General features: G+C 40.6%; 1 protein-coding gene across 5 annotated transcripts in view; it reads left to right on the forward strand.

Moving 5' to 3' along the window:
• Positions 1-12,671: 12,671 nt before the first annotated feature.
• PAK1 (p21 (RAC1) activated kinase 1) overlaps positions 12,672-24,211 on the forward strand; it is a 211,878-nt gene continuing 200,338 nt past the window's right edge. For 3 of the 5 annotated variants that reach the window (XM_056794933.1, XM_056794934.1, XM_056794932.1), the window contains exon 1: positions 12,672-13,595. The gene's annotated coding sequence lies outside the window, so the exon portion shown is untranslated. Of the gene's footprint in view, positions 13,712-13,825; positions 13,906-24,211 lie in introns of those variants that run through there. The other 2 variants (XM_056794936.1, XM_056794935.1) reach the window with 2 other exon arrangements.

Below are 24,211 nucleotides of genomic sequence, written 5' to 3' on the forward strand. Positions count from 1 at the left end.
TTTAATTAATTAAATCAATTCTTAATAGAAAATATACTATTTAGAAAATTATTATTAATTTTACTATGTAATATTCTACAATTATATTGTTATAAATTAATTAAATTAAATTATTAAATACTTCTGGTTGAAAACCTGGAACTTCAGGAAAATATTGCTCAGATATCTAGTCAAAATGTCCACAGAAGCCCTACCTTGATGGTAAATTGTCTCATGAAGGTGGACTGATCTTTAAGGCTATCCTAGCAGAGAACAAACTTTGGCAGGTCCCACTAGCATGTATTGTATTATTAAAGAGCAAGATGATAAAAATCTATCTTATAAAAATCTAGTTATCATATAGATTGAGTATGAATTTTACTAGATGATTCATGTCACCTACCGCTGGATAGAGACGTGATGGATTCAATACATGCAACGTGTGTTTTGGGACATGAACAGTGTGGGAATTGTTTTTGCTTGACTATGTCTATTACCAGTTTTCTTTTTCTTTTTCCTTAAAAGGGAGGTGAGACTTTATAAATTGAAAAAATAAATTGCAATAAAGTATCTTTTTTCAAAAAAGAACCAAAAACAGGCAACATTAACTTTAACATTAACAACATTAAACTTCTGTTTAGACAAAGTTGCTAAATTTATGAATTGGGGTAATCTGTAGCTTTAGTTTACCTAATGGATAGAAATCTAGTGACAGATCTTGGGATTTAGGAAGACCTGGTTTTAAGTCTATCCTCACATATATTGGCCACGTGACCCTGAGCAAGACATTTAATGCAATTCTCTAAGTAGTTGCCATCTACTTTGATAGAGGAAACTTCCTCTCTAGGAGTTCCTGAAATCAACAAAATAAATAAATTAAATCACAGTTCTCTTTTTTTAAAAATCTGTACCTACATAAAAATTTATTTAATTAAGACATTTTGCTTATATACCAGATTTCTTTCTAAATGTATTTCCACCCAGAGAGCCCACCCTTATTGACCTAGATTTTTAGCAAAGCATTTGAGAAAATCTCTCATGTTCTTCTTTTGGAAAAGATGGAGAAATGGGAAGTGGATATTCAGAATTGAATGTCAGTCTAGCATGTTGGGCTGAATCAAAGAAGATGAAAATAAATAGGAATTGTTGTAAAGTCTTTTGCTTGGTTCAAAAAATGTACAGGATATACTTCAAACTGGGTTGAGTGACTGAACTCAAAGAACAGGCATTAGTGGTTTGATATTGGAAGGTGCCACAGGGATCTATGCTGAGCCCATTCTTATGAATGGTTTTGATAAAGGCATAGGGCACATCCTTATCACATTTGCAGATGCCACAAAGATGGGAGAAATAGCTCACACAATCCCCACAGAGTCAGGATCTAAATAGATTTTGGAGGTCTACAGCACTAACCAAATCTAATAAGAAAAGATATAATAGGAACAAATGTAAAGTCTTCCTTTGGGGCCCCACAAATCTATTTCAGAAGTATGAATTGGGAGTCAGGGGGGACATACACTTGATTGACTAGCAGTCTGTCTGACCCAGAAATTTTCATGAACTTCAATATGAGTGAACAGTGGGATGCAGCAGCCAAAAAGCTAATGTCATTTTGACTCCATCAAGAGAGACAGAGCTTTCAGGAACAGGAGGATGATTAATAGTCCCATTACGCTTTTCTCAGAGCTAACAAAAGCCTTAGAACTCATACAATTTAACAACCTCATTTCTTCAAAGAAACAGAGGGAAAGTGACCTGCCTGAGGTCATCCAGGGTATTATTGATGGACCTGGAATGAGGATCCAGGGACCTGGGCTGAGTGCTGATTCTCATTCCAGGACTCTTCACTGCCCTGCCCTTCCTCTCCTAATATTAGCAATTAAACTACTTTATTTGTACACCCTCCTTTTAACTCAATGTATTCATGCATAATTCAACTGCACTTATTAAATGTGAGTAACATGGGATAGTGGACAGAGAGAGGCTTCCCAGTGAGGAAGACTTGAGTTCAAATCCTACCTCTGGCAAGTCCTGACTATACAACACCGGGGCATGACACTTAACCTTGGAAAGACTTGGTTGCAGAATAGCTGTTGATCTGCAATGATATACCAAGTTCCCTGACCTGTAGTTCTTGACATGGCTAAAATCACACATCTAAACTAAAAGATAATGGGCTGGATGGACCCTGTATCTAGAAAGATGGGGATGCAGAGATGAATCAGCCATTTAACCTGACCTTAAGGAACTTAGGGCACAGAAGGTGTAAATTATGTTCAGAAAATTCAGTGATCTGATGGCATCTTGGAATGACATCTCTGATAGACTACCTTGGAAATCTAGGATTGAACATTTTTATTAATGCCTAAGATTAAAGCATAAATGACATCCTTATCGAGTCTGACAAAACTAGTTGGTGAGGTGAGAGCTAATAAGGATCAGGCAGCTAGTTGGTGAAGTGAATAGAACACTGGCCCTGGAGGCAGGAAGAACTGAGTTCAAATCTAGCATTAAAATAACTTTGTGACTTTAAGCAAGTCACTTACCCTTTCCCACCCTTAGTTTCCTGATCTAAAAAATGGGGATAATAATAACACCTATTTCCCAGGGTTGTCATCAGGAACAAATGAAATAATATTTGTAAGGTGTTTTGCAAATCATAGTGTTCTATAAATGATGGCTATTTATTATCTTGAAGGAGCAGTTAGATAGTGTGGTGGGTAGAGCACTGGGCTTAGAGTCAGGAATACCTGAGTTCAAATGTAGCCTCAGACAGTTAGTATCTGTGTGACCCTGATCTAGGTCCTTAACTCTGTTTGCCTCAGTTTCCTCACCTGTAAAATAAGTTGAAGAAGGAAATGGTAAAACACTCCAATAGCTTTGCCAAAAATCTCCAAAAGGGGTCACAAAGTGTTGGAAATAACTGAACAGCAACAGATTATTACCTTGACAGTCTAGCATATTGGGCTGAATCAAAGATAAAATTTAACAGAGATTAGTGTGAAGTCTTACACTTGGATTCAAAAAATCAATATCATCAGTATAAGTTGGGGGAATCATTTTTAATCATTTGAAGGACTGTCACATGGAAAGGGAATTAATCTTGTTCTTCCTGAGCATAGAGGACCAATGGGTAGAAGTGGCAAAAAGACAAATTTAGGCTGAAAGAAGGGCACATTTCTTACCAATCTGCACTATCTAAAGAAGCAGAATGGACTTCTTTGGGATTTAGTGGGATTTCCCCTTTCTGGAAATCTTCAAAAAAGGCCAGATGACTGCTAGTTAAAGAGGTTATAGTGTATAGTCTTTTCTGGTAAGGGCTGGGCTGGATGATTCCTGCAGTGCCTTCCAGCTCTGGAAACTTGTGATTCTATGAAATCAAGCAGACTTAGAAAGACTTTGAGAAAGGAACAAAGTTCGTCTGAGGGTTCTGAGGGTATGCTCATTTCCAAGAAAACTTCATAAAGCTATCATTGGAACTGGCTCTCAAGGATCATCATTATTCAGGGTTTGACAGGAAAGGTGGCAGTATGCAGTAGTGGAAAGACTACTGGATTTGAAGGTGAAAGACCCAATTTCTAATCCTGGCTCTACCACATAATATATGTGTGGCTTTAGGCACTCATTTTGACACACTTAACATGTGTGTGGCTTGACGCAAGCCATTATGAATCCTTTACATAATGGATGAAATTTATAATCCATATTTAACAGTCAAACCATAGGTCACCAATGATATGGAAGTTATGAATACACTGACTATGAAGACCTGACATTTGATTCATACATAATTCCTACTCAATCCAGGCCAACTTTGACTACTTAGAAGTGAATAATTGGGTAGTTCTTCCAATCTATCTGTTAATCTCATCAGAAGACATCCTACATGCATGAGCAGTTCCTTCATTAGGCTTAAAAGCAGACACAATTCCTGGCCAACTATACAAAGTCACCCTGACATCAACTCAACGAGGTGTGTTTTATAGATAATGCTCAAAAATCTGCAGATCCAACCACAGCTTCATACCTATCATACTTGTATATTTGAAAATCTGTTACCCTAAAAAAGAACTACATTTCCCGGGAGCCCACTGACTTCCTGTTGTTACATACTTCCTATAGACAGAGGATATTAGTGAGTGGGCAGTCCTCTTGGGTCTCTTTCTTGGGTTTGCAGCCAGCATGGTGGTGGTGGTAAGCTAAGTGCAGGGATTTTAAATGGGCTAATCAGCCATGGGCACATGTTCGTTATTTTGTATCCTCTTTTTTCCTTGATTTCTAATGATCATTAATAAATCCTTTAAAATATATTTTATTATTGAGATTTAATTTTTACATACTAGAAATAATGATACTAAAATACTTTGGAAAATGGTGTTTCATAATGTAGTCATTTTTGTATAAATTAACGTAATACTTTAAAGTATAAATGAGAAATGATATCTCCTCAAAAACAATATGCCACTAGATACTGCCACATGATCCTTAACCATTGAATTAATAATTATCTTCCCATTCAGTGCATACCAGATTAAAATAATGAACCAAAGCATAACTTTAATTATTCCTCAAACAGAACAAAGCCCCTAAAAATAACACTACCTTGAGGGGAAAAAAGGAATGAAAATTTATTTGCCCCATTCATCACAATTACAATTATAGGTATTACAATCCTACCCATCATCATTTTATTCCCACGTCTCATTCTAACAGCCCCTAAAAGATGACTGCCAAACTACATTCCAATTTTACACATCTGACTAATCCACTTAATTACTAAACAAATAATGATAATCCTCAACAAGCAAGGCTGAACCAGAGCTCTAATACTAATATCTCTGATTCACTTCACCGCCCTCTACTAACCTCCTAGACCTCCTCCCATACTCCTTCACACCAACTACACAACTATCCATAAACATTGGAGTAACTACACCACTGGAAACAAGAACAGTCATAGGATTCTGGAATAAACCAAAAATATCTTTAGCCACTTTCTACCCTAAGGCACTCCCACTCTCTAATCCCAATACTTATTATTATCAAAATTTGCTTATTATATGTGCATCAGTTTCCTCATCTGTAAAATTTGGAGGCCAAAGGATCTCTCAGGACTATTTCAGATCTAAATCTATCATTCTTTGTCCTTCCAGGAATATGGAATAGTAAGGACTAAGACATAGGAGAGGAAAATTAAAGGATGGGTTTCTGAACCTGCTGTAGGGTGGGCTAGTTTCCCACAGGGGATGGGGTTTTGGAGGTGGGATGGTGTCAGCAAAATGATGGATGGGACACAGCTTTCTCATTCAACCAGCAGCACAGGTTTCACAGGATAAACTGTTCTGCCTTGGCTGAGGCCTAGCTTTATTTTATACCCTCATGATCACAAATCTACTTGGCACACAGTTTCATTTTCAACATACATGTTTCCATGGAACCTAACAACAGACAAGAAGCCTAGGGAGATAGTCAATGAAACATTGGTGCTAAGTGCAGGATCAGAGGGTAGAACCAACATGACCCAAATATAGGTTAGGGAATTCAGAGCACAGATTTGCCAGAAGTTTTTATGCCTAGAAAAGAGGACCCTATCTAACTGGGTATATAAGAAGCCTTGGGTTTAATTTTGTAAGTGAGATCTCCTGGTAATATCCTGGGGAGACAGAGTGGGACATCTGTATTAACCCTGCAAGTGTGTTGCTCTCATCTATTTTTCCTGGGGCTAAGTAAGAATAATAATGATAGAAATTCCAATAATGAGGGGATATTAATAATGAAAATATCTTAGGGGGGGTTTCAGTGGGTGTTTCCATCCTTCCTGGGTGCTGCTTTGTAGTCCCTGGGAAATTCCTCAAATAAATGTAAGGTTCTTATTAACTTTGCTGCATAGAAGCTTTATTTATGTACATATCACTATAGTGGTGAAAAATTGTCCTGTCCTATCTTAAAGTATGCTTAAATTTATGATAGAATTTTTTTAGTGCTCTCTAAGAATCCTTTTTACTGCAGTAGAAAAAGGGGAGGGGTAACAGGAGAAAAGGTTAACTCAGGTTAACTCAAGACAGGTTAACTCAAAAATTAAATGAAAAATTTTAATGGTAGTGTTTTAAAATCATAGGATCTTTGTTTTCAAAATTATATGTGGATTTCCATACATAAAGGTGGATAATGGAGTCCTTTTTTCAGTAACCAATGAAATTATTTGTAATTAAAAAAAACTGTTTTTGGTTGTTAGGCAGTACATGTCTGTTTCTCTCTAGTTGGGAGGAGAAAGAAAAGGAGGGGGAGCAAGGGAATGATTTCTTCAAGTTTGTATCTTAGCAACTCCAAACAATCTCCCTTGAGGGGTCAACACACTCAATTTCTCAAAATGAGGTCCCAAATCCACACCATGGACCCACCGTGGACCCACCGTGGCCCACACAGAAGCATCCACAGGAAAGATTGATATGTAGATGTATAAAGGTAATTTAGATATTTTCTCAAAAATTTTATCCTAACCACCTGAACCATGAATCTTTTAATTACGATATATTCTCATTAGCATCTTAAACAGTTGATCCAATTATTTATAAGTTATTGTATTATTAATTTGGTTTAACTAATTTTAGCATATCAATTGTGAGTAAGGGGGAAATCTGTTCTTAAACCTGAGTTTCTTTAGAAATCTGAATTTATAGTTTGGACTTTGCAGCTTTATCACTTAGCCAAATTGTACAGCTTCAACCCTTTGGTTGTTGTTATTGTTGTTGCTGTTGTAGTTGTTGTTTCTAGAAAAACTCATATTTTTACTTAATAGTAGTATATAGAAATTATGATATTTGGGTATGCTAAAATAAACTCTTGAAATTCCTGTTGATATATCTTATTATCAGCTCAAGATCTATTAACTTCTCAGGGCTTTCAAATTGTATCTCTAATATTTAGATAAGGTAACTGAGAACTTTTGTCTGTTTAAGATGTTTTGTTGTAGTGATCTTTTATTATAAGTGTTAGGTAACTGCAAGCACTTTTGATCTCTTGCCTATGCCTGAGGAAGGGGTTCAATTATTTTTGGAAAAGGTCCAGGGGTTTTTTTCTTCACACTTGCTGCCTTTGGCTATATTCCTAGTAAGTGGGTATTTTGCTGAGGAAAAAAATTATCCCTTTCTTTTCAATTTAACACTTAAGTTATGTGTTTTTTAAAACCTTGATATAAAACACTCCCAATATATTAATTAAAAATTTAACAACTTCCCAATTGACTTTGTTTAGAGTTACCTAAAAATATTTCCTTAAGATTCCAGTGTTCCTTTTAAACTTCTGCTCCAAGCAGAATAAAACCTTCAGTTTTTGTCTCTACTACTTTTACTATAAATAGGGGAGAAGGGACTATCTTTTACTTAATATTTAATAGCCTAATAATGAATCTTATTTGATTTCTGGACTGGTTAAATTTTCTTTGCCAAAAGCATTATACATAGTTTGCATAAAATTAATTTGTTTTTTCGCAGCACAACTTCATACAAATTTTGTGTGTATCCATTATGACATTATAACAGATTATATTTGAATGGATAAAAAAATTTCTCAGTACAATCAAACACAACACTGATTAAAAATTCCAATTTTAGCCATATACCAAATTCTTAATACCTATATTAATTCACATATATTGATGATCAAATTAAACTTCTAAAACCCCAATGCTAACATGTAGTACATGCCATTAAAAGCTATCCCATATAAAACCCAAAATTTAAATCTCAGAATAGATTCTTCACAATACACCATAACCTTTGTCTGACTGAATTTTGCACGAATTCCCTCTTGGTGTCAAGCTGGCTATTACTTACATTCAAACAGTTCTGAAGTTTCTTAGTGACAACAAACAATTCTCTAGTATAGGTGTTGTGCAGAATCGAATTTTGCTAACATTTCACCTTTGATTAATATACAATTATCACCATAAAATCACACTATATCATGGTACATTTTCAGACTAACTAGCAATTTCCCAAAGTCACATATATAAGTTTTTAATATTAAGTCTTAGAGAATAGCCAATTTATGGGATAAAATTTCCCTTTGTGTGTTCCAAATCAATCCCTTTTTCTTTTCCTGGGAGGCCCTTTCCAAAATAAGAAAGAGGAAGATTTATGGAACACCCTATCAATTTATGGAACTATTCAGATCTAAATCTATCATTCTTTGTCCTTCCAGGAATATGGAATAGTAAGGACTAAGACACAGGAGAGGAAAATTAAAGGATGGGTTTCTGGACCAAGGAGTCATCCATGTGGCATCAAACTCAAATAGAAATGGTGGCCTCTAAATCAAAAGTAAGGATCCCTGTGGGCTACATATTGACTTAGAAAACCACACACTAACATTTTTATATCATTTTTTTTATTTCGTTAAACCTTTACCAATTGAGAAGCATGTTTGACACCTCTGGCCTAGAGAATAAAGTGTGTGAGAGGAAGGAGTGGAATAAAAAAGATGGAAAAGTTGTGGCCCTCAGATGGGTGCCTTTGAAGGCCGGATTAAAGAGTTCTGACTTAGACCAATTGGGAGGCACTGAAAGATTTTGAGAAGGGAATAAGTTAGAGCTGGGCTGTCCTTCCCAACTCTGAAAATGGTTATTCTACGATTCTAAAATGGCTGTGATGCCATGGATTGGAGGGTAGGATTGGGAAGAAGAGACCGCTTACTCAGTCATTCAATGAACACTTATGAAATACTCACCATGTGCCAGGCAAGGATACAAAGGTAAAAGTTTCTGCTCTCAAGGAACTCACGGTTTAATGGGAGAGACAATATGCAAGCAATAGTGTACAGACCAGGTACAGACAGGATAAACTGGGAATAGTCAACAAATAGAAGGCACCAGTATTAATGGGGACTGGGAAAAGTTTTCCTGGGATTTTAGCTGGCACATGAAGGAAGTCAGAGAAGCCAGGAAACAGAGATGCAAGAGAGCATCCAGAGGCTATTGGAAGCCTCCAGAGTCCAGAAGTGATAATAACTCACATCTTTATAGAACTTTATGGTTGACAAAATCCCTTTTCTTGTACCAGCTCTGTGAGCTAGGTAACCTGCAAGTGTTACTCTCTCCATTGTACAGACAAGGAAATCAAGGCTCAGAAAATCCAAGTGACTTTTTCAGGGAAACAGAGTTACCCTGTCTGAGTTGGGACTTAAATATAAAACTGTCTGACTTAAAAATTAGTTCTTTCCCCAATAAAATAAAGTAATGAGGAGTGGAATTGGGGTAGGGGTATTGGTCAAATGTGAAAGGGCACCAACGAACCCACTTCCACTTTGTTCCCCTGTTTTGGAGTTTGTGAGGAAATGCCGATTCTATGCAAGGGAGGCAGCTGAGGTAGGGATGGAAGGCTGGCTTTCAAGTCAGGAAGATCTGATCACTGGTCTGGGCAATTCTCCAACCTCCAGAGCTGTATGGGTTGAAGGAGTTTCTTGCCTCTGGGAGTTCCATATAGCATTGAAATTACAAGTCTATTTGCTATTCCAATTATTGCAAAACAGCTATGCTAGTTGTTGGGGAGATAATAATATGAGATACAGGTCTTGTTAAATATCTAGTATAGTTGTGATAAGAATTAGGAATTCATGGGGGTAAGTAGGAGACTCAGTGGATTTAGAGCCAGGTCTAGAAATGAGAAATCCTGGCTTCAAATCTGGCCTCAGATACTTTCTGGCTATGTGGTCCTGGGCAAGTCATTTAACCCATATTGCCAAGCCCTTCTGCTTTGGAATCAATACACAACTTTGATTCTAAGACAGAAGATGAGGATTTAAAAAAAAAAGGAAATTGACTAATAATGCTGATGGGGACTTTCAGTCCCTTCATAAGCATGAGAATGATGCCACTGGAAAATGAGATTTTTGGAAATGTCACCAAGTATTAGAACTCCAAACACTACTGCCTGGAGAAGCAATCCTAGCCCTATCAGTCCCTAGTCTGACTGCTCAGCAGGGATGATCTCCCATTTGGTCTCCATATTCAGATCACACAAGAAGTTGGAAGTGTCCTAGGGTGGTGGTGCATTTTTGCCTCTCCGAGACTCAGTGTCCCCATCTCTAATATGGGGCAATAATGTTGAACTGATAGAAGACCTGAGTTCAAGCAGAGTCCTGATGTTGGCAATTGCTGGTTGTATGATGTTGGGTCAGCCAATCATTGAATCAGAAAAATACATAATAACATGCTACAATGAATTTAATGATGTTCCAGTGAATTTGTCGTTTAGTAATTACAAGAGGATCTAGATATTTTTTGAAAATTGCAATAGGTAGAAGTGTGAAGCATTATTAATTCAATCTAAAGAAGGTCTGGGGGGGGGGTGTAGCTGGGTAGTTCAGTGTATTGAGAGCCAGGCTTAGAGATGGGAGGTCCTAGGTTCAAGTGTGGCCTCAGACACTTCTCTGCTGTATGACCCTGGGCAAGTCACTTAACCCCCCTTGCCTAGCCCTTACCATTCTTCTGCCTTGGAACCAACACATAGTATTGATTCTAAGGTGGAAGGTAAGGATTTTAAAAAAATAAAGAAGGTCTGCTTGCTTTTTAACTATCCTTATTAAATTTCAGGGAAACAAAGCTGGTAGGCAGGATGATAGTTAATAAGAATGAAGCAGTTAGATGATGAAATAGATAGGGCCCTTGACCTAGAATCAGAAAGACCTGAGTTCAATCCAGCCTCAGACAGGTTCTAAATGTATGACCCTGGGCAAATCATTTAACCTATCCCTGTCTCGATTTCCACATCTATGAAATAGAGATAATAATAGCATTAGACAGAATGAGGTAGATATTCTTTTGTAATTTTCAGAGATTAGAAATATGGTTGAATAGAAGAATGCTTCAAACCCAAGTCTGGTTCCACATTCAGGATCCCTTCGCAATCACTCTGTGGCTTTCAAGGTTCTGTAGCCAGGACTTTGGGAACCAAGAAGTAAATGTTTTCCAAGGGCCTTTCTAGCTCTAAGTTTAAAAATCTGTAAAATAAGGTAATATTTACACTCCTTTTCTCCCAGGATTATTGAAGAAAGCAGGTTGTAAATCTGAAAACTCTATAGAAACATATCATTGTTGTTGTTATTATTATTATTATTATGTGTGTATTAGTATTTTTAGGAAATTCCCATTGTGAAAATTCTCCTGTGGAAAAATCCACTTGTGCAAATGGGCAATTTAGGATATCTATTACTAATATTCCCTCAAAGTAAATGGATACTAAGAGAATATAGCCTTAATAATGTGGCTAATAACAGCATATCTGTTGTTCAGGCAAATCATCCTGACCCTATTTGAGGTTTTCTTGGCAAAGATACTTGCCATTTCCTTCTCCAGCTCCTTTTACAGATAAGGAAACTGAGTCAAACAGGGTGAAAGTGATTTACCCAGGGTCACCCAGCTATTAAGTGTCTGAGGTCAGATTTGAATTCAGATCTTCTTGACTCCACATTCAACACTATTCACTATACCACCTGCTGAAGAACAGCATAATAAAATATTTATTTCTCTTTTAGATCTAGAGGAAGGCAACGAACATTATCCTGTGAATTCATGGAAGGCCATAGACAAGAGACACATAGAACCAGGAGACATGAATGCCCCTTTGGAGGAAGTACTCATCCATATCTATAAAATCACAGTTCCATGATGTGCTGCTAAATTTTTAACAACTACCTTTTCAATGGAAAAATTGCACACAGAACACATTTAATGTTTAATCAGCATTTTTAAAATTTTCTCCAGTGCTTTCTCAAGCTTAAACAATCAACAAAACAAATCAAGACCTGATTTGTAGCATTTGTCATTTTTGAGGTGTAAATTCTCACTTTGACAATTTAACAATCAGCTTTGGTACTGAACTAGCTTCATTCCAACCTGTACCCTAATATTTGCTTTTCCCATTGGTCCATTTTCTTCCTTTACCACACAGAGAAAATCAAATCAAGAAACACTAACTGGAAGGCCACGTAAAATCTTGTTACACTTAGCTTATCATTCATTCATTCATTCATTCATTCATTCATTCATTCATTTATTCAATAACATTTATTAAACACTTAAAATGTGCCAGGCACTGTGTTAAGCCCTGAGGATACAAAAAGAGACAAAAGACAGTTCCTGTCCTCAAGGAGTTTACAATCTAATGGGTGAGACAACAGGCAAATAAATATATAGAAAGCATATTTTTAAAAGGGGAAGCACTGAAATTAGGAGGGCCTGGGGGAGAATTCAATAAACATCATTACTGTATTTTGCTACTGATAACACAACAATTCAGATTGCTGCAGGTTTCAAAGCTTATAAAAACCCTTTTGAGGTAGGTCGTGTTCCTATTGTCACTCCCATTTTACAGGTGAGAAAACTGCTGCTCAGAGAGAAATGACTCTCCCAAGGTCACTCAGTCAGATAGAGTGGAGCTGTTTTCTCTTTCCTGACTCCAAGGCCAGCCCTCTTTCCACTATATACATCCCAGCCGCTCTTCTGTTTGAAGGAGCACGGACTTGACGGTGGGTGGCATCCACCAAGAGGACCCCACACAGGGTACAATCCCCCGAAGGAAGAGATCAGATTTGCAGAAGGGAGGTAGGGAGGGAGAGGAATGCCTGGGCAATGACGTCACGTGCCAGCCGGGTGATTCCCCGTCTCTTGCGTCACCCTCACATTACGTCATCTCAAGCAAGCACCCTCCCCTCCCCCTACTCCCTTTGGGCTTTGCTCTCGTGTGCCAGTCTGGCTCCCCTCCTCCAGCTAGACTTAGTCCATCTACTTTAGGGGAAAAATTGAGGGGAGGGCGGGCTCAGTCCCGACGGCCGCAGCCTCCAATGGGAGAAGCTGAGAGTTCTGGGGACAAGAGGAGGCGGCCGGTGAGGATGGAGGGAGGGGTGTGAGAGTGAGGGGAGGGGAGGGGACGGGAAGGGAGAGGAGGAGGAGGAGAAGGACTGGGCTCCGGAGCAGCTGACAATAGAGGCGGCTAGAGAGAGGAGGAGGAGGAGGGAGGGGGAGGAAGGGCATTGAAAGAGGCGGCAGGGAGTAGGGGCTGCATTGTGGAGGCACCCCTCTGTCTCTTTCTCCCGCCCAGGTCTCTGCGAGACAAGGCAGCAGAGAAAGGAGGGCCGGGGAGGCGAAGGGGCCGCCAGGGCAGCCGAGGAGAGCGAGAAAAGGCGGAGTGGGGAAAGGGGGGAGGGAGAAGGGACGGAGTGGGGTAGAGAGAGAAAAAGAGAGAGAGGGGGAGAGAGAGAGAGAGAGAGAGAGGGAGAGAGAGGGAGAGAGAGAGAGAGAGAGAGAGAGAGAGAGAGAGAGAGAGAGAGAGAGAGAGAGAGAGAGAGAGAGAGAGAGAGAGAGAGAGAGAGAGAGAGAGAGAGAGAGAGAAGTGTGTGTGTGTGTGTGTGTGCAGGGGAGGCGAGGAGGAAGAAGGGAGGGAGGGCAAAGAGATATCGAGTATCGAGGGAGAGAGGGAGTGATCAAAGGAGAGAGGGAGTGATCTAGGGAGAGACCGAGAGAAGGAGGGAAGAAGAGAACCGGGGCTTTGCAGCGGGAGCAGCAAGCAGCAAGCAGCGGCGGCAGCAAGAGGAGGAGGAGGAGGAGCAGGAGAGAGAAGGTGAGTCTCACGGCTGCGATGGGCGGGCTTGGCTCGGGGGCTGAGCTTTGGGCCAGCTCCCACTTGAAGCCGGTGGAGGATTTCGGTGGGCGCAGGGAGCGGGTGTCCCAGGCTGGGTGAGTTCTGGGGAAGGGGTGTGTATGGGGGCCGGCTCCCACTCTGGCCTGGGCTGCTCTCTCCTTCCTCGCGTCCTCCTTCGCAGCTCAATGAGTGGGAAGGAGGAGTGTGTATGTGTGTGGGTGTGGGTGTCTCTTCTGTCTCCCGACTGGTTTCTCTGGGGTTAAGGATGGGACTGGGACCCGGGCTCCAGGTGAGTTGGCAGCAGACTGGGGGATGGGGATGGGGTGGTGGAGTGGAGTAGAATTCGGACTGAGTTTAGAAAGTTTGGAGAGTTTGCGGTGCGGGGCAGAGCTCCGCGGGACGGTCACCTCCAACCTCCATTCCCAACCACAGAGACTCGCTTGCCCATGGGGTCCCTGCCAGGCGGTTGGTTCGTGTTGGGACCGAGTGAGGAGTCTGTGGGGGAGGGGCAGCAAGGCCCCTCGGGGAGAGGGCTCTCTCCCGGGTTGGGGGGGGGCGGCGGCGGCGGGAAGCATCTTTGTAGGCTGAGGAGACGGGGTGGGGCGGGGTGCTGAGCGCAGGTACAGGTTTGGTGACTTCCTCTCCAACTTTGTTTGCTTTTCTTGAGTGGCAAACTGAACTTCTGCAAGGTTTAATTCAGCTCGTTTGGACTCGCATTATCAGTCTATAAATAGTTAAGCAGCCCCTGCTATGTACCAGGTACTAAGCTAAGAGTGCTGAGGATGCCAAAAGGGGCAAAAGATAGGCCCTTGCCCTCAAAGAGCTCACAATCTAATGAGAGAGAGACACACAGGAACAAACCAGATATGTTCAGGGTAGATAGGAAATAATTAAGAGAGATGGCACTAGAATTAAGGGGGGGGGGTTGGCAAAAGTTTTCTGTACAAGTTGGGATTTTAGTTTGAACTTAAAAGAAGAAAGCCTGGGAAGCGTATATCTCCCCAGAGTAACAGGGGCTCCGGCAGATCAGGAGTTTTATCTCATTAATAGGATTAATAGGATAATAGGTTTAAGATTGGGAAGGGACTTCAGAGCTAGACCAACCCCCTCCTTTCATCCAGGTGGGAAATGAGACCTAGAGAGATTGTACCAATAGACACACTGCTATGAAGTGGCTTAACTGAGATTGGAATCCAGACCCCCGACACACAAATCTAGCCCCTCATTTCTTTTATTTTTTAACCCCTACCTTCTGTCTTATAATTGATTTTCAAAGCAGAAGAACTGTAAGGTATGGCAATTGATGTTAAGTGACTTACCCAAGGTCACACAGCTAGGAACTATCATCTTTAGCCCCTCTCCCCCACACACATACACATTCCTGCCAACTCACTGAGTTTACAACCCCAGGCCCAGCTCTCTATCCACTGAGCCACCTAGCAACCCATCCAGCATCTTTTCTGAGATATACTTCATTACCCTACAAAACCTAATCTGATTTCTACTATAGTAAATATTTGTTTACTATATATGAAGCTGTGTACCAGGCCCTGAGTTTACAAAGAAGAAACTAGCTCACATTTCTATTACCCTTTAAAGTTTACTGAGAGCTTTCCTCACAAAAACCCTATGAGGTAGAAACTAAGTAGCTCCATTTTACAGATGAAGAAACTGAGATGCAAAGGTAAAAATGACTTGTCCAAGGTACAAATATGAGAGCTGGGCCTGGAATCCAGATGCTCAGCTCTGACCCGTGCCCTTTTCACTCTGCCTTACAGACTCTAGAACTGAAAGGGTCCTTACCCTCAAGGAGAGGCAGCTTGGAGTCAGGATATGTGGTGCTGAAGCTGGAGTCAGGAAGGCCAGGATTCAAATCTACCTTCCTATCTGTGGACTATGAAGACATCATCTCACCTCTCTAAGCTTAATTTTTCTCATCTCTAACATGGGACCATAATAATACGACAAACCTACTGTATTAGGGTAGTTGTGAGGATTGAATGAGATAATGTAGGTGAAAATGTCAGTTACTATAAAATTCCATCTGCTAGGAGAGATGTGACCCTCATAGAATAATTCATACTAAAAGCAAAGGGAGGGGCAGTTAGATGGCTTAGTGGATAGAGCCAGGTCCACATACAGAAGGTCTTGGATTCAGATGTGACCTCAGACATTTCCTGGCTATGTGACCCTGGTCTAGTCACTTAACCCCAATTGCCTAACCTTGGAACTGACACTTAGTAGCAACTCTAAGACAGAAGTTAAGGGTTTAAAAAAAAAATCAATCCACAAATAAATAACTACTATGTGCCAGCCACTGTGAATACAAAGAAAAAAGAAAAAAAAGAAGTCCTGGCCTCAAGGAGATTACATTTCTACCCAAAGAAACAAGTTGCACCTATATAAGTAAATACAAGGGCACCAGAGGGGGGAAGGCACTAATAGCCTTTGGCAGGTGTTTGACAGGTGGCACTTGTGTTGAGCTAGCCGATTCTAAGACTAATGAATGGGCAGAACATTCCAGCAATGGGGACAGCAGGGAATGTCTTGGATTGGCAATAAATGGCAAGTAGTCTGGGAAGGTAGGTTGGAGCCAGACCTTGAAGGACCCTAAATGCTAAACAGCATTTTATTCTGGAGGCAAAAAGGAGCATTTGGAACTTTGAGCAAGGGAGTGACTGGGGTCAGGCTTGTGCTTCAAGAGTACCACTTTGGCAGCTGTGTGGAAAATAGATCTGAGAAGGGAGAGACCAGTGAAGAGGTCATTGCAGTAGTTCAGGATCTGGTACTGAAGGCAATGAACTAGGGCAGTAGTCATCTTAGTAGAAGGAGAAGATGAATTCAAGAGATTGTGGAGAGGGGCAGCTCGGTAGCACAGTGGATAGAAAGCCAACCTGGAGTTGGGAGGATTTGGGTTCAAATATGACCTGAGACACTTCTGAGCTGCATGACCCTGAGCAAATTGCCTAACCCCAGTTGCCTAGCCCTTACCACTCTTCTGTCTTTGAACCCATACACAGTATTGATTCTAAAATGGAAGGCAAGGGTTGAGAGAGAGAAAGAGAGAGACAGACAGAGACAGACAGAGACGGAGACAGAGACAGAGAGGAGAGAGAGAGAGAGAGAGAGAGAGAGAGAGAGAGAGAGAGAGAGAGAGAGAGAGATTGTGGAGGAGCATCTATAAGGACAAGCAGTGGATAGATGGTGGGCCAGGCATCAGGAAGACCTGATTTTCAAATGTGGCCTCAGATACTTTCTAGTTATATGACTTTGGAAAAGTCACTTAACCCTGTTGATCTTGGTTTTTTCATCTGTGGAAAGAAATGGAGAAGGAAATGGCAAACCACTCCAGTTATCTTTGCCAAGAAAACTCCAAATGGGGTCATGATGAGTCAGAAATGATTGAAAAACAACTAAAAACAACAAAAGCATCTCTAGGAATGATAGCTGAATTGCAGGGATATGGTTGGGGGTGAGGGAGGCAGATTGAGAGGTTCAGGATGAATCCAAGGTGGCCAACTTGGATTTCTGTGGAAGGATGGCTGGGGTTTGGGGGCAGGGAGGAGGAGGAGGAGGAGGAAGAAGATAATAAGTTCTCATTTGGACATGTTGAATTTGAGATGCTAATGAGACATCCTGTTCAAAATGTCCAATAAATAGTTGATATAGATTGGAGCTGTAGAGAGTCAAGGGCTTTCACATGTAGATCTGGGGATCATTTTTGTAGAAATGATAGTTGAAGCATGGCAGCTTTTGACATACTCCTCTTCTGCCTCTGTGTCCTGACTCCACATGTACCCCAAAATAAAGGTGCAGTAGCTCTGGGCCTTGAATCAGTAGGTTGGAGTTCAAATGTGGCTTTATACTTGCTGAGTGAACCTGGACAAGTCAACTTCTGCCTATTTCAGTTTTCTCAACTGTAAAATGAGGATAGTAATAACACCTACCTCCTAGGGCTGTTGTGAGAATCAAATGTAATATTTGTTAAGCACTCAGTATGCTGCATGGCATATAGTAGGTACTTAATAAATGACTGTTTCCAAAGCTCTGTTTTGGGCCTTATTCTGACCATTTGCTTCCTATCCTGACCTCAGGGGGTGGTGATATTGATGGTAATTAAGAAATGGTAATTAAATCCATGGGATCACTAATTGAAATAGATTATAGAGAGAAGAGAAGGGGAGTTTATGTCCAAGAATCAGACCAAAGACAACCTTGAGGGATATCCATCTACCTTTGAGGTCGAGCAGGAAACAGGCATCCAGAGGGGTCTAGGACAAATCTCTTCTACTAGAAAGGGAAGGGTTGCAATCTAGGAAGATTTCTTTGTGGAAGTGGCAACTGCCTTAGATTCTTTTTTTTTTAACTTATTCTTTCTTAGTAACAACTCTTAAGTCAGAAGGGCAAGGGCTAGACAAGTGAGGTTAAGTGACTTCTCCAGGGTCACAGGGCTAGGAAGTGTCTGAGGCTAGATTTGAACTCTGATTCTCCTGACTCTAGACCTGATTCTATCCATTTTGTCACCTAACTGCCCCACAACCACTCAAGGTCTTGAAGGAAAAAGTTTTCAAAAATGGGGTTTGTTCTAAGCTAAGTTGGGGAAATGAGAGAGGGTGAGGTGAAATGCAGGAATAGCAATTCCCATAGGAGGCTGCCTCACCATTACTTAAGAGGAGACACTTAAATATTTTCTGCATTGTAAAAGTGTGAAGAAGCTAAGGGTGCAGCCTCTGGTCTCAGCCTTGCTATACACTCTTCTTATGATCCTGGACAAATTATGTCAATTCTTTGAGCCTCAGTCTCCTCTGTAGAAAAAGGGTAACAATCCCCCCTCCTACTGCTTCTCTTCTTGGCCTGGTGGGAGGATGGAATGAGATAATAGCTGGGTGTGGTCCTTGGGGTGGTATGTAATATAGCTATCAAAAAGCTGGGGGAGGAGAGTAACCAGAATTATTTTATTTTCATCATTTCATGCTAAAAGATAGGGTTATTATAGCACTCTCAGTTTGCATATTTTAGCAGTAAATATCACAGGGTAGGTTTATGGCACAACACTAACACATGGGGAGACAGTATGTAGGGCAATGTGGTTGTCGAGTTTCTAGGTAGATTGTCTGGCTTTTATTTTTGTTTAACACTTTGAAGAACTGTCTTCATTTATTTCTAGAACAGTGATGTAATTGAGCTATAGTGGCAACAATGGTGGATTTAGTATCAGAAGACCTGGGTGAAAATCCTGGCTCTATCCTTTATTGCCTCAGTAACTTTGGATGAGTCACTAATGCCCTTTTCTAGCCTCAGTTTCCCTCTCTGTAAAATAAGGAAGACTGAGGAAGAGCTATCTGAATCTCTATCTGAACGTCTTGGATTCAAATATAGCCTTAGACTCTTTCCTAGCTGTGTGACCCTCGGCAAGTCACTTAACCCCCATTGCCTAGCCCTTACTGCTCTTCTGCCTTGGAACCAATCCTTTGTATTGCTTCCAAAATGGAAGGTAAGGGTTTAAAACAAATGTGCAGGATGAGTTAGATGAAATCCAGTCATCCCATGATAGGAGAGGAAAGAATTAATACATTGTGGTCCTGTATACTAGTTTAAAATTAAGTCAATGAGTCAGAAAATATTGAGTTAGTACTATTTTTGTTTAGGAGTAGGTGCTTGCCTACTATTTGTCAGGCACTGTGCTGAGCACTGGGGATGCAAGTAAGAAAAGGAAAGCGTCCCTGAACGCTAGTTTATAGTCTAATGCAAACAAATATATACAGAGCAAGCTATATGGATAGGATGAATGGGAAGTACTGGTATTTAATAGAAGGAAGGCACTAGAATTAAGAGGACTTGGGGAAGGCTTCCAGTAAAAGAAAGGATTTTACTTGGGACTTAAAGGAAGCCAGGTAGGTGAGCACGTGGAGTGGAGGGAGGAGAGTATTCCAGGCCTGTGACAATGCCCAGAGACTGGAGAGGGAATCTCTTGTTCATGGAACGGCCAGGAGGCCAGTGATGCTGGACAGAAAAATGCATGCCATGGAGTGTGGTATACAAAAGACAGGAGGTAGGAGAGGGCTAGTTATGAAGGGCTTTGAATGCCAGACAATTTTGTATTTGACCCTGAAGGCACTAGGGATCTTCTCTAGTTATACTGAGTAGAAGAATGATATGGTCACACTTGAACTTTGGCAGTCACTTTAGTGACTGAATGGAAGATGGATTGTAGTGGGGATGGACACGAGGCGGGCAGATCCAGTAGTATTGCAATAGTCCAGGTGTGATAAGGGGCTGCATTAGAGTTGTTATTTCTAGTGTCAGAGTCGGTGTTGGAGGAGAGAGGAGGACGGATTTGAGAGGCGATGTGAAGGTGAAGACGACAGGTCTTGGTAACAGCTTGGAAATGGGAGGCAAGTGTAGATAGTCTAGTTAGTCTGGGGATGGGGTGGAGTCCAGGGGGACCCTCGGGTCATGGGCCTGGGAGAATGAGGAGATGGTGATGCCTTTGATAATAATAGAGAAAGTAGGAGGTAGGGGGAGTTTAGAGGGAAAGATAATGAGTTCAGTTTTGGACATGTTGAGTTGAAGACATTTACTAGCCATATAGATGTCTGAAAGACAGTTGAAGATTCAAGACTGCAGGTCAGCAAAGAGCCTGGGCAGGAGAGATAGATTTAAGATCATCAGCATAGAGAGGGTAATTAAATCCATGGGAGCTGATGAGGTCCCCAAGTGAAGTACTCTAGAGGGAGAAGAGGAGAGGGCCCAGGGCAGAACCCTGTTAATTCAGCCAAAATGGCCTGTGGTTCCTCGTGCCCCATATTCCACCTTTCATCTTTGTGTTTTTGCACTGACTGTCTGCCATGTTTGGAATGCATTCCCTTCTTGCCTCCATTTCTCAGAATCCCTGGTTTCCTTCAAAGCTGAGCTTAAAACAGCCCCCCACCCCACCCCATTTCTTGGTCCTTCCAACAGTGAATCATGTATTAATTGTTTCCTTTGTAGATACTTGTTGTTTCTTAGATAATAAGCTCGTTGAGGGGAGGGACTGTATCATTTTTGTCCTTGTATCTTCATTGTCTAGCACATTACCTGGCACATAGTAGGCACTTAATGTTTTTTTTTTTTAGACCTTTACCTTCTGTTTTAGAATCCACCATAAGTATTGGTTCCAAGGCAGAAGAGCAGTAAAGGCTAGGCAATTAGGGGTTAAGTGACTTGCCCAGGGTCACAGGGCTAGGAAGTATCTCAGACCAACACCACAGGACCTCCTGTCTTTAGGCATGGCTCTCTATCTGCTGAGCCACCAAGTTGCCCAAATAAATGCTTATTGATTGATTGAGGCAGAATTTGAACCTAAATCTCCCAACTCTAAATCTAACTAGGAGAATGTGCTCCTGAAATGCCTTAGAGAGGAATTATTCTTTGGTCCTTGCAACCTAATTTTGAAAGCCTAGATAAGTACCCACGCTTTTGTGTGTTTGAGCCTGAAGCTACCTCCGGTTCTCCTGTGGTTTTGCCTTGCTAGTGCTTCTGATGTTAATGCCATACAAGGGCCTGTTTGACTCCACACTGGGGCCAAGTGGAAGATCTACCGGATGCTGTCCTTTAAATGCCTCCTGTCTCTTTCACTTTTCTTTTTAATTTGATGAGACTTCACAAGATTGTTTTTTCCTCCCTACTAGGCTTCCTTCTCATAGAGCTATCCCATTCTTCCAGAGGCTGGAAAGTATAATCTGGTCTGCTGGTCCTTTCACTTTCTGAACCCCTTAGACCTCTTGACAATTCAGCATCATTCAGATGAACAATCTTCTTTCAGACATTGGATGAAGGAAGCTGAAATAAAAGTAGAGGGAGACCAAAAGACAGCCTTGGCTTCTCCCTTCCCAGAAGTCTGTGCTGTTGGTTTTATTGAACTTTATCTAATACCTCCCTATCCCCTTAAAACAATAGAAATTGAAAAATGCCAACCTCTGTTCAATAAAGACAGAGCTCTTTAAAAAAAAAGACTGTTTGCCTCATGCTGGTTTAGGACTCTAAAATGTATGAGCCGGGACCAGGAGTAGTGCTAGAGTCAGCTCTTGCTTCTGCTGATTGTTAAATTTCTAATGTGAGCATTTATACCTCAGAAATTGGCAGATGCTCCAAGTCAAAGCTTGATTTATTGTTTTGTTGAAAATAATAGAGAAAATGTTAATAGTAATAATAATGATAGCTAACATTTATTTAGTGCTTATTGTGTGCTAAATGCTTTACAATTATTTTCATTTGATTGTTAAAGGTAAAAATGTGTCCTGTCTACATTTTCCTTCTAGAGATCTTGTTATTAAACATTTGCCAGCACATTACTGTTTGAGGTAGACATTAGAATGTAGAATGTTAGAGCTTAAGATGTCAGAGCTGGAAGAAACTGTAGGGATCAGCTACTTAGCCCAGCCCCCACGTTTTACAGAGGAGGATACTGAAGACTTGAGAGAAAGTGACCTGCCTGGTTACTGGTTAGTGGGGTAGCTAGGTAGCCCAGTGGTTAGAACTCTGGGTCTGAGTTCAAATTTGGCCTCAGACACTGGCTGTGTGACCCTGGATAAATCATTTAATCCTGTTTGCCTCAATTTTGTCATCTGTAAAATGAGCTGGAGAAGGAAATGGCAAATCACCCCTGTACCTTCACCAAGAAAACCCCAAATGGGGTCATGAAGAGCCAGACACAGTTCGGCAACAACAACATTTGAAGATGATACAAGATTTTATTTTTTTGTTGGTGGTGTTGAATGCTTATGTATTTCCTACACACAAGAAACAAGTATGTAACAATAAAAAACCTTAAACAAAAAGTAGCAGTATCATAACTTGTTACTGAGACTGAGGCTGAAATTTGCATGAAGCAATCTACAGGACTATTAAATAGTTATTTTTGCACTGTCTAAACAGTTCCCATCAGGTCTATGTTTTCTGGTAAGCCATGCCAGTAGTTGGGCTCTTTCTCCTGCTGGTGCTCATCTTCCCTGGTAGAGAAACTGTCTACCAGAGAACAGTGAATTAGGGAGCCAGGAGTTCTAATCTTCCAAGCTCTCTAAGCCTGTCTTCATGAGAGAAGACAGATGTAGATTTATACACATAAATTAAAAATGCATCTAACAATAGCACTACAAAACAGAAATGACTCTACCTAATTCAGTATAAGATCTCATTTTAATGTTTTCCTTTCCATTATTTTCTCATGTTGGTTTGATGAAGTTGCCAATATCCTGACTGACTTTTGGTTCCTGATGAATTGAGGGTTATTGTATTATCCTGGGTTATTGTATCATATTGAGGATATTATATTAACTTTTGACCCCCTCAAGGCTATATTTCCTCATCTGTAAAATTATGATGTCTGCTCCCTCAGTTCTCCTACCCTAAGAATTTATGATTTTGTGACTCTTAGACCTCAGTCAACAATTATGAAGTGCTTACTATGTGCCAGGTATAGTGCTAAGCCCTAGAGGTACAAAGAAAGACAAAAACATGATCCCTGCCCTCAAGGAGCTAACATTCTTTTTTTTTCTTTTTAAAAAATTCTTTTTATTTATTCTATTAAATATTTCCCTGTTAAATGTAAAAATAATAACAATTTTAAAAATTAAGTTCCAAGTTCTCTCCTTCCCTCCCACCATCCCGCCTCCTTGAGAAGGTAAGAAATTTGATTTGGGTTATACATGTATTGTCATGCAAAACATATTTCCATGTTATTCACTGTGGTAAGAGAATATTCATATAAAACAAAAAACCCCAGATAAAAATCCAAATAAACTAAAGTAAAAAATAGTATGCTTTGATCTGCATTCCAGCTCCAACCGTTCTTTTTCTTAGAAGTGATAGCATTCTTCGTCACAAGTCCTTTAGAGTTGTTCTGGGTCATTGCACTGCTGAGAGTAGCTAAGTCTATCACAGTAGATCATTCCACAATATTGCTATTAACCATGTGCAATGTTCTCCTTGTTTTGCCTATTTCACTCTGCATCAGTTCATGTAGATCTTTCCAGCTCTTTCTGAAATCATCTTGTTTATCATTTCCATCACCAGCATATACCACAATTTGTTCAGCCATTCCCTAATGGATGGACATCCCCCTAATTTCCATTTCTTTGCCACCACAGGCGCTCTCATTCTAATGGGGAGAGACAATATACATAATCTGGGAATTATGTTTGGAGATAATAGTTGAATCCATGGGAATGGATGAAATCACCAGAAAAGACAGAATAGGGGGAAAAGAGAAGAGGACTAAAACATTTATGCAAAAAGCTATGTATGTAAAAGATCTATATAATGTAAATGAAAGGTAATATTAGAGGAAAGGGACTAGGAGAGGGCTGAGGATAGTTGGGGACAGGAAGAATGGGGAAAAGCTTCTTTTAGAATTTGAGATTTAATCTGAATCTTGAAAGAAGTGAGGGAATCTAGGAGTTGGTGATCAAGAAGGAGAGCATTCCAGTCACAGGAGACTGCTAGTGCAATTGTAGAGAGTAGGGACATGGAATGTTGGGTATGAGGATCAGTAGAAAATAGTCCACCCTAGCTGGATCCTAGAGTTCATAAAAGAAGACAGTGTAAGAATTCTGGAA

This window comes from Monodelphis domestica, chromosome 4 (assembly GCF_027887165.1).
Source record: "Monodelphis domestica isolate mMonDom1 chromosome 4, mMonDom1.pri, whole genome shotgun sequence".
Classification (NCBI taxonomy): Eukaryota; Metazoa; Chordata; class Mammalia; order Didelphimorphia; family Didelphidae; genus Monodelphis; species Monodelphis domestica.